The sequence below is a fragment of the Mustelus asterias genome, unplaced genomic scaffold (genome assembly GCF_964213995.1).
Source record: "Mustelus asterias unplaced genomic scaffold, sMusAst1.hap1.1 HAP1_SCAFFOLD_63, whole genome shotgun sequence".
Lineage (NCBI taxonomy): Eukaryota > Metazoa > Chordata > Chondrichthyes > Carcharhiniformes > Triakidae > Mustelus > Mustelus asterias.
In genome coordinates this window covers 448120-462291 of record NW_027590128.1, presented here as the reverse complement: position 1 = coordinate 462291, position 14172 = coordinate 448120, and the positions used below count along the sequence as shown (strand labels likewise).

The 14172-nt window shown below is 42.3% G+C and overlaps 1 protein-coding gene and 1 non-coding gene across 2 annotated transcripts in view; one reads left to right on the top strand and one right to left on the bottom strand.

Annotated features, from left to right (window-relative positions):
• LOC144483376 (uncharacterized) overlaps window positions 1-14172 on the bottom strand; it is a 490005-nt gene that overhangs the window by 171633 nt on the left and 304200 nt on the right. The window lies entirely within an intron of this gene.
• Window positions 13396-13468, top strand: trnav-aac (transfer RNA valine (anticodon AAC)). The gene has a single exon. It is a non-coding gene; the product is annotated as a tRNA-Val (tRNA).

Below are 14172 nucleotides of genomic sequence, written 5' to 3'. Positions count from 1 at the left end.
CAGTGGCCAATAAAATGAGCTGCAATGATTTGGATGCTGAAGGAGAACTTTACGGATCGCTGTGCCCGTTCCGATTCATTAACGTCTCTGTCAAAAGTCGATTTCAATTTTATGTTTCCCTGTCAACTCACTATATAATTATAAGTCAACTGGCTTTATTTCACCGCTAATTTCCACAGGGTGAAGTGGCTGTTCGAGAAATATAAGGAGAAAAATTATATAATAAAAGGAGTTTCTTCTTATATCCAATCCCAAATTGCAGCGATAGTCATCGGCACTGCAAATAGCATCACTTACTTTCATCCGCACATCTAGTCACATGAATCTATAATAATTTATCTGATAAATTATGTTTTGTTTGTGTAATGTGTTAGAGACACGGAATTGTTGCAAATCAAAGAACAAAGAACAGTGCAGCAATAGAACAGGCCTTTCGGCCCTCCAACCCTGCGCTGATCGCGTTGTCCTATCTCGACCAGCCGCCTGTATCCCTCTATTCCCCGTGTGTTCATATGTCTAATCCAGATAAGTATTCAATATTGCTAAAGTGTCTGCCTCAACCACATCACTTAGCAGTTCATTCCAGGCCCCCACCACTATCTGCGAAAGAAAACTTCCCCCGCACAGCTCCACTGAACCTTTCCCCCCTTAGCTTGAACTTGTGCCCCCTTGTTAATTGTCATTTCTGCCCTGGGAAAAAGCTTCCAACTGTTTCAACTGATGTATTTTCCCTGATAAGATAATTTAATCTTGTTTATGTCAATTCATTTGTCAAATGCTTCAGAAATAAAGAGACTTAAATTCGAATGTTTTTTTTTAACTAACAGATGCTCAAATGCAATTTCGCATTTAGGTTCAGCAGAGAGATTACAATGGATCTCACGTTACTGTCTCAGTGTTGGTCTGCAATGTTTCAGAGACTGTAATCATTTCACCAGGATTATTCCTCGGGGTTTTGATATAATCCCAGTTGCCAGACGGAGTCGTGTTGACTCAGCCAAAGGCAGCGACAAGGTGTCCCGGAAACTCCCTGAGACTGATTTAAATAATCGGCGGGTTCACTGTTGGCAGCAATTCGATGGCCTGAGTCTGACAGGTTATTGGGAAGGGTCTAGAGTGTCTTCTTCAGGACGGTAGTCCTGGATCATCCTCCAACACATATCCCCCAGGGATTCCGAATTAATTTATTAATAAGTTTTTAATATTTATTTATTGAATAGTCACAAGTCAGGCTTACAGTAACACTGCAACGAAACTACTGTGAAATTCCCCATAATTAATTTTATCCGCCCAAAGACACTTCAAACAAAACCTTGGCTTTGGAAATGAAGAGCCTGAAGATCAAGGATTCCCAAGTTTACCCCATCTGTCCTACATTTGATTCCATTTCCACAGCGATGAAAATGACTTTTAGCCGAAAAAGACATCCACTTGTATCAAAGCTGCTCCAGAAAGTCAAACAATGATAAAGCCCACCAGAGGACAGGTTTTCAAATAAAAAATAGTTCACGACTGCCTTGTTAGGATGGACAATCAATACTGATTTTGTCAGTAATGCTCACATCCAGAGAATGAATTAAAACAGGACAAAGTACTGCAGATTACGGAAATCTACAAAAACAACAAGAAATTTTGCTCAGCATGTTAGTGGGCATTAGCAGAGAGAGAGAGATTCACATTCCAGGTCGATGAAAGGATGTAAATTCACATTGATATAATTCTTATGAATACGACAGGCCTTCCGAGTATCCTGGACAAATGTCCATTCCTCAACTAAAATCGCAAATGCACTGGTGATTTATCATATTTCGGTGTATGGGAGCTTGCTGTGCACAAATTGCCTGCTGGATTTCTAACATTTCAACAGTGACTAAATTCAGTAGAGGTACCTCAGTGAGTTATAAATGCTTTGGAACGACATAATGTCAGGTAAAGCGTTTTAAAAATGCAAGTTATTTCCAAATGTTAACATTATAAAACGCAACTTTCGATATGTTGAAAGTTACAAGAATTAATGCAATTGCAGCTACCTCTCTGCCTGATCATAGTATCATAGAATCCCTACAGCGCAGAAGGAGGCCATTTGTCCCATTGAGTCTACACTGGCTCACCATCATAGCTTCCTACCAAGCCCACTCTCTACTCTATTCCCACATATACACCCGCTATTCCCCCCATCCTACACATCCTTGGATACTTAGGGGCAATTTAGCATGGCCAATCCAACTAACCTGAACATCTTTGGGCAGTAGGCAAAAACTGGAGCACCCGGATTAAACTCACATGGACTTGGGGAGAATATGCACAGTCACCCAAGGCTGGAATCGAACCCGCTTCCCTGTCGCCGTGATGCAGAAAGTATAACTGTACCTCTGTAATGATACACATTCTGGGTTTCCTATCCTTCTCTCGATGTGAGTGTGATACTGCACACATGCTTTAACTTGCTCAGTTTATCTAGATTATCGTCAATCAGATTGATACATTGTGGAATACCAGCCTGTTCACAGACGCTTTATTTGTTGTGACATCAGAGCTTTCAAAACTAATTCTTAATTGGAATGTATATTTTATTTAAATTAAATAGCATCTGATCTAATGAATGTTCTAGAAATTTCTATTCATTAAGAACCAACTGCCGATATGCTAAAAAATACACTGCAATTGTGTTGAATAAAGAAGCGATTGGTTGTCACTTGGTTGTGCTGCTATAAACAATTTGCATTGCTGCCAGTTATGTATTTATGTAAATAAGCACAGAAGTAGAATTCCCAAATAAGATTGTTCACTGACAAAAATACAACAAATATTTCCCCGCCAACAGCACAGAAATAAAGGCAAACATGTAAATAAATCAACGGATTCGAGCAGCGACTGCTTTTCGACATTGTGTGGCGTCATTAGATATCTATGTTCAGAATTAAGAAATGTTCCCTCTAATCTCGGAATAAAATGACACGGCCAGTGTGTTTGTGAAGATTTCCTGTGTTTCATCTCTCTGAGTCTTGTCTCTCCATGATGGATCATTGTCTTCACTCCACAACATGAAGTCAACATCTGCCCAATATATTATTTCAGCCCGAGACATAGGCGTGTAAAATGATCTAATTCAATTGATTGGAATTCCTAGAGGAAGTTTGACTCAAAAAAATACGTTGAGCGTTCAATGACCTTGGAGTATCTGATAGAATTATAGTGGAGATTTTCCTCATTACCTAACCTGGGCTGTTCTTAGTGGTAAGGAGTTGATATGGCAGTACCGGAGGAACTTTCCCTTGATCTAAACCATGTTATCCCTCCCCTTGGAGGTTTTTATTCGACAGTGCATAGGAATATTTACCCTGCATCTAACCTGCACTGTAGCTGCCCCGCGAATGTTCGATATGACTTTGTAATGGGAAATTCAATCTCTGTTGTACGAGGCCTGGGTGCGTTTGATGGAACTGCAAAGATGGCTCTTTACCCTGTGCCGAACAACCAATGGCTACCTACCTCGAGAACCTCGAAGGAAGAGCGCAGAAGAGACATTTCCTAGCATAGAACTCCTGATCTGAATGCCTTCTTTGTGTTTGAGCGGACTTTGGAGAGGGAGTTTCACTGTGTTTCTAAACAGTCTACCGGTTCTGGGAAAGCTTGCCAGTTTCCAGAGAATTTCTCTTCGTATCTAACCCGTGCTGCACCACCCTTCAGAGTGTTTGATGTGGCGATGAAGAGAGAGCCTTATGTTCTATACCTAGTCCCATGTTACTTCTTCCCTGGGACTATTTCATGGGACAGTAGGCCCTGTCTCAAAATTGCACAAGGAATTTATTTATCAATCTATATCTCCTCTGCACCCTTTCCAATGCTTACAAATCCTTCCTATAATGTGGCGACCAGAACTCTACACAGTACTCCAAGTGGCAAGTTATTTCAATATTTATATTTGCCACTGTGTCAATTCAGATTGAATTAGGCCCTGCTTCTTCTTATATTACACTAGAACCTGTCTCTATTTATCTTGAATAGAATATATTTTCTTGTTCGTATAAAACAAGAAACCGTGTCCGTTTCTATTACACGTCCCCATGTCCCTACTTATACTAAACTAGACCCCGAATCATCTATATTATCTTGACCTGTCTCTATTTGTATCAAACTAGATTGGGCCTCACTTCTGCAATTGATCATGTCCATATTTATATTACATTGCAGACGTCCTCAGTTATAATGCCCAATAATCTGGAAAGTGGCTGGGGAACACAATTGCCTGCATCATCCAACATACAACTCTGTGGAGTAGAAATTTGCCTTGGGCATTCTACCAGAAGAAGAAATCTAAATTCTTATTCTGGTGACTACAATACCCCGCTTGGCATGCACTGTTGATCCATACTGTCCGCTTCAGCATCTTGTTGCATACGATAAATTTTTATCGCAACATAATAATGTATCATTTTTCTCTTCTCTGCCCAAAACCGTGGAATAATGCAGCCATAATTCAAACAGAGGCATAGTCTAGTGTAGTAATAGCAATGTCCTGATCGAATGAAATACAGACAAAATTCGGATTAAATATTATATACACAGGGATCGTGTCTGGTGTAATATAAACTTAGGACATAGGTTGGGGCATAGGACATACATTGGGACATAGATAAGCTGTAGAGCTGGGCTGAGAGGTGGCAAATGGAGTTCAATGCGGAAAAGTGTGAGGTGATTCACTTTGGAAGGAGTAACAGGAACACAGAGTACTGGGCTAATGGTAAGATACTTGGTAAAGTGGATGAGCAGAGAGATCTCGGTGTCCATGTGCATAGATCCCTGAAAGTTGGCATCCAGGTTGATAGGGTTGTTAAGAAGGCGTACGGTGTGTTAGCTTTTATTGGTGGAGGGATTGAGTTTCGGAGCCATGAGGTCATGTTGCAGCTGTACAAAACTCTGGTGCGGCCGCACTTGGAGTATTGTGTACAGTTCTCGTCGCCACATTATAGGAAGGATGTGTAAGCATTGGAAAGGGTGCAGAGGAGATTTACCAGGATGTTGTCTGGTATGGTGGAAAGGTCTTATGAGGAAAGGCTGAAGTACTTGAGGCTGTTTTCGTTAGAGGGAAGAAGGTTAAGAGGTGACTTAGTAGAGGCACACAAGATGATCAGAGGATTAGATAGGTTGGACAGTGAGAACCTTTTCCCTCGGATGGTGATGGCTCGCACGAGGGGACAGAGCTTTCAATTGAGGGGTGATCCACACTTGGAGATAGAAATAGGAAAGATATCAGAGGTAGGTTCTTTACTCAGAGAGTAGTAAGGGCGTGGAATGCCCTGCCTGCAACAGTAGTGGACTCACCAAAATTAAGGGCATTTAAATGGTCGTTGGATGAACATATGGATGATATTGGAATAGTGTAGGTTAGATGGGCTTTAGATTTGTTTAACAGGTCTGCGCAACATCGAGGGCCGAAGGGTCTGTACTGCGCTGTAATGTTCTATGTTCTAAACTATGTTTTGGTCAGGATCGATTTCATTAGAATTTAATGAGCTATTAGTTTAACACTGACAGGGTCAATTTTAATCTAAACAGAGGCCTAATCCAGTAAAATAGAAATGAGGTAGTGCCAAGTGCCTTGTGGGCTAGTTAAAGGCTAAACACTTGTCTTTCCAGTGGCATCCACATCCCATGACACAAACATTGAGAAATGTGAATGACTTCGTCTCTGACAAGAAAAATCGAGACGGTGGCTCGTGCAGTTTAACTGGATACAGAGGTTTGTGTGATATTAACTGAGATGGAGCCTAATGTCCCAGCATCAATTATTGATACAGGACATAGACTGAAATAAACTGAGACAAAGAGAGTGCATTAATAGTAATTATTAATATGGTATCTAGAATGGTACACACTGAGATATGGACAATGCAGCAATTAGAGGAGTCACATAATACAATAACATTGTAGACAGAGCATGGTGTTCAATAAAAAATATATGGACTGATGTAGCATTAATGAAAAGAGAATCCAGTTTATTAGAATTTAGTGAGCTATTAGAGTAAGAACTGTGACCGAACAGTGTGTAATGCAAGAAGGGTGTGATCCCAGTTCCGGATATACAGATAACCGTTCTGATGTAGTAAGAATTGAGACACAGCCTCTTGCCAAATTAACCGAGACTGTGTTCCATGCAGTCATAACTAAGAAAGTATCATGTAAATAGGGCCTTGGCATTGTATATGAATAGCTGATATATCGAGCTGAGTGCAGAGAAAGCTGAGCTACGTCCTGCTGTAACGTGATCGAGGCACGGCCTAGTATAATACAGACAGAAGCAGGGGCTCAATGAATATAAGAAGACAAAAATGTTTTAGATTATTTAATGAGATTTTGGTGTTACTGGTAAAATCAGTGAAACCTTATATTCCTTTGAGAATGTGGTGGTGAGCCTTGTTCTTGAACCATTGAATTCGATATTGAGTAAGTAAACCCACAGTGCTAATTGGAGGGAGTTTCAAACTTTTGATCCAATGACAGTGAAAGGTTAGAGATATAGTTCCCAGTCAAGATGGTGCGTGGATCTTATCGGCACTTGCAGGTAATTGTATTCTCACGCATCTGCTACCCTTGTCCTTTTAAGTGTCAGAAGTAATGGGTTTGGTAGTTGAGGAATGATTTGCTGCTGTACATTTGCTCATGGTTCACAATGCTACAATTGTGCATCTGTGATGCAGGAAGTGAAGTTTAAAGTGGTGGGTGGGGTGTTCATCGAGACAGATACTTTTTCCCAGATGGTGTGGAGCGTTATGAGTGGCAAAAGTTTGACAAGTTGAGACTTTTGCCTTGTGGATGATGGATAGGGTTTGGAAATTTAGTAGGTGAGTTGTTCACCGCAGAACTCCTATCCTCTGATCTGTTGATGTAGCAAAATTATTGAAGTGTCAGTCTCAGTTCAGTTCATTTTTAATTATAATTACCAGGATGTTGGTGGTGAGGAATTTAGCAATGTGTAATACCATTCAATGTCAAGATAAGATGGTTGGAATTTCGCTTATTGGAGCAGTTCAATGTTACTTGCCGCTCATTAGCCCAAGACTGAACCTTTTCTAAGTCTTACTGCAAATAGACACAGACTGTTTCAGTATCTGGGGAATCCCGCAACTGTGCTGAACTTTGTGCAATTATCAGTGCACATCCCACTTCTGAACTCTGCCGAAGGCTGAGGCTTGGAGCGAGGTTATTATCGTGAGGAACTCCTGCAGCACTGCCCTGTGACTCAGATGATTGGCATTCAACAGCTTAAACTATCATCCTTTGTGCTCAGTATTACTCCAGTCAGTGAACTGTTTTCCCCGTTTCCCATTTTGCTCGGGCTCCTTAATACCACACACGGTCAATTGCCTTTAATTTAAAGCTCTTTAATTTAAATATTCTATTTATATTTGGACTGGTTGTAAATCATTCTAGAACTGAGTGCTCCTGGCGGGACCCAAATCTTTGAGCAGGCTATTGCTGAGTCAAAGCCATTTGATAGGATCATCCTTGAAAGTTTTCAATGTGGTGATCGAGTGAGGACTGATTGGGCAGTAATTGGCCGGGTTGTATTTGCCCTTGTTTTTGCACCAGGGCATGTCTGCCAATTTTTCACATAGTTGAGCAACTGTCAGTATTGCAACTGCACTTGAACATATTGGCTGGGACACAGCTAGTTCCAGAGAAGAAGTCTTAATTACTAGTGCTGAAATATTGTCAGGCCCAATTTGCTTTTCACTATCCAATGCACTCCGCATGATCATGTGATGTGAATTAAATTGCCGGAAGACTGGCCTTGCGATGCTGGGAGTCACCTTGAGGAAGCCGAAATGGATCTTCCTCTTGGCACTTGTGGCTAAAGGTTGTAGCAAATGGTTCAGTCTTGTTTTTTCTCTGATGTGCCGGATCACCGTCATTCAGGGTGGTTACTTTTCTTGAAGCTCCTGCTATTGTTCAATTGTTATTTGTTCAATTGACCATCACTATTCACGACTGGATTTAGCAGGTCTGGAGAGGCAGATCCTGCAGAGGCAAAGGCCCAGGATGAGTTTAAATCCAACCATTGTAACTGGTGGAATTTCAATTCTATTAATAAATCTGGAATGCAAAGTAAAGACGACCAAGGAAACTTCCCTGATTCCCCACTGAAGGAAATCTGCAATCCTCACGTGGTTTCACCTGGATGTGATTCCAGGCGGTCGGCAGTATGGCTGACCCTTCAATGTCTTTTCTGAACCACTCAGTCCAAAGGAACTGAGGACAGGCAAAAAATGCTGGACTTTCCACCAATTTCCATCTCCCTGGAAGGAAAAGGGAAAGTAAACACAAACTTACATGTTTATGTATTACAACATATATCCTCTCTCTGAATCATCTCTCACAGTCTGTCTATATTTTTTTCTATCCATCCATTACAATATCCTGATGTGCTGGAAAAATCATCATTTTTGCAAACAGGGAAGCTCGATAATTTTAATTTCCTGAGAGATGGCAATATTCCACATAGGTTTACAACTTTAAAATATAAATTTCTTCCAGTACTGTTGCTGGGCAGATTTGTTTATAAATAGGCCTCATTAACAATGTTGCGTGCTTGAATTTGGCTTGCAGCCAAGCGGTCAGTACTGAGGAAACAGCCCTTTGATTTACTGAACTAACACCAACAGATGCTTCCTGTATATAACTTTAGGCTTTTGGTAGCAAGCTGGATTGCTGCCAAATACTGTGTGGGACAGAGTAGCGTTAATATGAAAAGACAAAATGGAATTTAGCCATTTAGTCAATAAATGTTTCACAAAATTAGGAAGGATATGGCCAAGGAAGACTGGAACGAGTTATTTGTGGGGAAATCTACCGAAGAGCAGTGGGGGGTATTCAGAGAAGAAATGGGGAGGTCACAGACCCAACATGTTCCCTCGAGGGTAATAGGAAGCTATAACAAACCCAGGGAACCATGGATGATCAGAGAAATTCAGGGTACAGTGAGAAGGAAAAGAGAGGTTTTTAACAAGCAGAAGGAGAGTAAGTCTGTGGAGGCATTAATGGAGCACAAAAGTGCAGGGTGGAACTTACGAAATCAATTAGGAGAGCAAAGAGGGGATATGAGAAAGCTCTGGTGTTAAATGTCAGGAGAATCCTAAGATGTTCTAAAAGTATATCAATGGGAAGAGGAGAACCAGGGAAAGAATGGGCCCCATTATGGAACAACGGGGAAATCTGTGGGTAGAGGCAGAGGACATTGGTAGGGTGTACATGAATATTTCACATCTGTCTTCACCCATGAGGAGGAGGTAGCTATAGAACACGTGGAGAGGGACTGTGAGGCTCTCGAGAATATTACCATAGGGAGTGACGAGTTATTGGAGGTATTGGCGGGTTTAAAAGTGGAGTGATGAGGACCGTCAGAGGATACCGCAGGATATAGATCGGTTGGAGACTTGGGTGGAGAGATGGTAGATGGAGTTTATTCCGGACAAGAATGAGGTAATGCATTTTGGAAGGTCTAATACAGATGGGGAAATATACAGTAAATTGCAGAACCCTTAAGCTATTGATAGGCAGAGGGATCTGGGTGTACAGGTACACAAGTCACTGAAAGTGGCAACGCAGGTGGAGAAGGTAGCCATGAAAGGAATACGGTATGCTTGCCTTCATTGGCCGGGGCATTGAGTTTAAAAATTGGCAAGTCATGTTGCAATTTTATAGCAACTTTGTCCGGCTGCACTTGGAATACAGTATTCAATTCTGGTCGCCGCACGACCAGAAGGATGTGGAGGCTTTGGAGAGGGTACAGAAAAGATTTACCAGGATGTTGCCTGGTACGTAGGGCATTAGCTATGAGGAGAGGTTGGGGAAACTTTGTTTGTTCTCAAAGGAACGACGGAGGCTGAGGGGCGACCTGATAGTCGTCCACAAGATTAAGAGAGGCATGGACAGAGTGGATAGTCAGAAGCTTTTTCCCAGGGTGGAAGAGTCAAATATTAGGGGGCACAGGTTTAATGCGTGGGGAGCAAAGTTGAGAGGAGATGTACGAGGCAAGTTTTTTTTTTACGAAAGGGTGGTGGGTGCCTGGAACTCGCTGCTGGGGAAGGTAGTAGTAGCAGATACGATAGTGACATTTCAGGTGTGTAATGACAAATACACGAATAGGATGGGAATAGAGGGATATGTTCCCCTGAAGGGTTAAGGGTTTTAGTTCAGTTGGGCAGTGTGGTCAGTGCAGGCTTAGAGGGCTGAAGGGCCCGTTCCTGTGCTATAATTTTCTTTGTTCAAGAACAACGAGAAATATTCGTAAAAATAAGCACACTATCTTCGCTGACACTCCAGTCTGACATTGAGGGACTGCTGCACTCTGTCACACAGTGTCCTTCACATGGAGCTTGTGGAGGCTCTGGCCACACCCTTCCAATCCTCCTTGTAGAGCAGTGTCGCCAAAGGACAGAGAGATTGTAGATATTACATCCCTGTTCAAAAACACAACAATTGCAGAACAATCAGCTTAACATCAGCTGTGGGGAAAAATGAAACCAATAACCTGGGATGCAATCAACTGGTACTTGGAAAAGTATGGATTATTATTTTCATCATTTTCTGTTTTTAACACTGAAACCTCCCTGGATCTTAAGGCTGGGAGAGACCTTCTGGAAGGTATGGGGAGCTGAGACTTGTCTGAGACTGAAATCATTTGAGTTAGAAAGAAGAAAAGATCCAATATTAGAACAGTCGGTAACAGGACATCAATTAATCTCCTCTTCTCCTGAAGGAATCACGGACTTTAAACACCGTGTATTTGAAACAAAGCTGATTCATTAAACAGACATCAAGATATTAAACTCCCGGCCAGTAACATAGATTAATTACATCGTAAGAAATAAACGTTAATTGTTGAATGAAGATGATTGAGAGGAGATTGATAGAGGTATTCAAGATTCTGAGGGGTACGGGCAGGTGAAATAGTGAGCAAATGTTCCCACCAAGAGAACATCAAGAGCTAGACGGCATAGATTTTCATCAATGGGGAAAACAGAGGAGAAGTGATATGAGCAAAAATCTTTTCAGGTTGAATGTGGTTGGAGTCTGGAATAAACTTCTGAGACGGCGATGGAGGCGGCTTCGATCAAGGTACTCAAAAGACAATTGGATTCTTATCTGAAAAGAATATGCAAGGTTACTGGGGTAAGGCTCTTCCAGAGAGCCCGTGCAGACTCGATGGCCTGAATGGCTTCGTTCTGCACTGGAAATATTCTGTGATGAGAGTTCCAGAATGATGGGGAAAGATTACAGACAACGGCTCATAAATGGACACTGCATCCCGAGAACACAATCAGCTGAAGATCCAGAATATTAAACTCCAGCCCAGTTACAGGGGTTGTTAACATCAGCAGAAACAGACCCCAAATGTCAGAATGAATGTGGCTCACTCCTGGATGTGATTAACAGCAGCAGCTACAGCAGAATCCACTCCCTGCACTCACTCGTGAAGTCGTTGGTGTGTGACCAGGTGGGAGGAGGTGGTGAACCCCTTCCCACACTCTGAGCAGGTACATGGTCTCTCCCCAGTGTGAAGTCGCTGATGTGCTTTGAGGCTGGATGAATGTCTGAGGTTCTTTCCACAGTCAGTGAGTTCACCTCTCCTCAGTGTGAACTCGCTGGTGTTTCACGAGGTTGGATGAATTAATGAACCACTTCCCACACACGAAGCAAGTGAACGGCCTCTCCCTGGTGTGAACTCTCTGGTGTAATTCGAGGTTATGTATCTGGATGAATCCCTTCCCACACACAGAGAAAGTGTACAGTCTCTCTCCAGGGTGATCTCGCTGGTGTAATGTTAGGCAGGATGTTTGAGTAAATTCCTTCCAACACACGGGTCAGGTGAAGGGTCTCTCCCCAGTGTGGGTGTGTCGATGTGTTTCCAGTTTGGATGAGCAAGTGACTGCTTTCCCACAGTCCCCACATATCCACAGTTCCTCTGTGGTGTCGATACCATCATGTTTCTCCACATTAGATGATAAGTTGAAACCTCGTCCATATACAGAACATGTGTATGGTTTCTCCCCGCTGTGAATGTTGCAATGTTTTTGAATTTGAACAAAGGAATAAGTAGCCAAATTCAGCCTTAGAGCCTGCTCCGCCATTCAACCAGATCATGGCTGATTTCTCCTTCGTCTCAAATATAGGCGCCTGGTCACAAATTTTTCAGGCTTTGTAACTGGATAAAGCTTTTTCCAGAGTCAGTTCACTGGAAAACTCTCACTCGGATGTGTGTGTGTGTGTGTGTGTGTTGTGGTGGCGGGGGGGGGGGGGGGGGGGGGCGGTGGAGGGGGGGGGGGTGCTTTTCATTCACACTGATGTTTGAAATCGTTTCCCACGGACAAAACAAACATTTCTCATTCCACATGCAAAGGCTGACAGTGTTTAGCAGCTGATGAATCGAGTCATTGGTAAATCTTGGTGTGAGTATTGGTTTGTGATTTCACTTCAAATATCCTGCAAAAGGAGTTAACAAAATTACTCAGTTCAGGACAGAAATTCAAAACAGACAATTTTAATATCTGGAACATGTTTTCTTCTCTTGTTCCCCCAGATCTGTAAATCTCTGCCCCACATGATCTCCCTCCTCTCTGGGCTGAAATTCAAAGAATGTGCTGCTTATTTTTTCAGCATCCTTTTGAACAAATTGTATAAATCACTTCAAGGCCTCGTTCCTCCCTATCTCTCAAATCCCCTTTTGCTTCATAATTTTCCTAGGTATCTACATTGCTCTAATTCTCGCTTCTTGAGCATTCTGTACTTTAATCGCTCGACCATTAGTTGCCAGGCCGTCAATTTCCCCGGCTCCAATGTCTGAAATTCTCTCCCGAATTTCTCCATCTGTCTCCCTCCCTTTCCTGCTTTAAATGGCGACACGGTGGCCCAGTGGTTAGCACTGCTGCTTCACAGCGCCAGGGGCCTGCGTTTGATTCCCGGCTTGGGTCGCTGTCTGTGTGGAATTTGCACGTTCTCCCCTGTGTCTGCGTGGGTTTCCTCCAGCTCCTTTCTCTCCTTACAGGTGCTGTCAGACGCTGTGAGATTTTCCAGCATTTTCTCTTTTGCTTTCCGATTCCAGTATCCGCAGTAATTTGCTTTTATCGCTGAGTATAATTGGTTGAGCTGATTCGAAGGAAGATGAGAATGATGCATTAATGAATGGCCAGAAACCATTGTTTTCTTAGATATTTGCCAGACGATCGCTTTTAAATTTTGATGTTCACGATAAGTTGAGCAATCAGGTTGAAAGTAACGGTTATCTTCCTGCATTAAGTGACATGGGCTCTCAGTCCAACCATTGGAACCTGCAGCAAGACAGCGCAGTTGAACATTGCAGTCAAACAGATTCGCTATAGCGCATTTCCAGCTGTTTCTGTAGTGTAGTGGTCATCACATTCACCTAACGCGCGGAAAGGCCATGGTTCGAAACCGGGCAGAAACATTCGTTACACTTTCGTATGTCAGGTGAGGGGAACATTGCTTGTTTTCAGTTTGTTGCTCAACATTATCAGAACCTCGATATTACCGCCATGTTAATATTGCTCTGATGTCGGCCTCAAATGTTTTCTGTAAAATAAGAGATGCTGTTCTTTTTTTCGATGCACTGACAGGTAAGAAATGTTTCGATTTTGACACCGTGCACACATTCGCATCTCGTTCAGTCTGCAACAGAATTTAATGGGTTTATAGGTGCAGACTAACATGGTTAATCACCATCTGAAACATATCTGATAATAGTGTGTGCTCCAGAAGACTGACACAAGTGATATTGTCAGTGACCTATAGGAAATGGCGCTCATTTCCCAGAAGATTTTGCAGCATTTTCTCTTTTGGTGTCAGATTCCAGCATCCTCAGTAATTTGCTTTTATTAATGAGCACATTTCGCTGAGAATTTTCAATGGAAGATGAGAATGGATGCATTAATGAATGAGCAGAAATCATTGGTCCCGTAGATATTTGCCAAACGAACTCTTTTAAATTTTGAAGTTCAAGATAAGTTGAGCCATCAGATTGAAAGTAACGGTTATCTTCCTGAATTAACATGGGCTCTCAGTCTAACCATTGGAACCTGCAACAACAACATTGCCGACAGGCCGATTTGCTGCATTCTGCTGTCAGTTGTTTCTGTAATATCACGTTGGCTG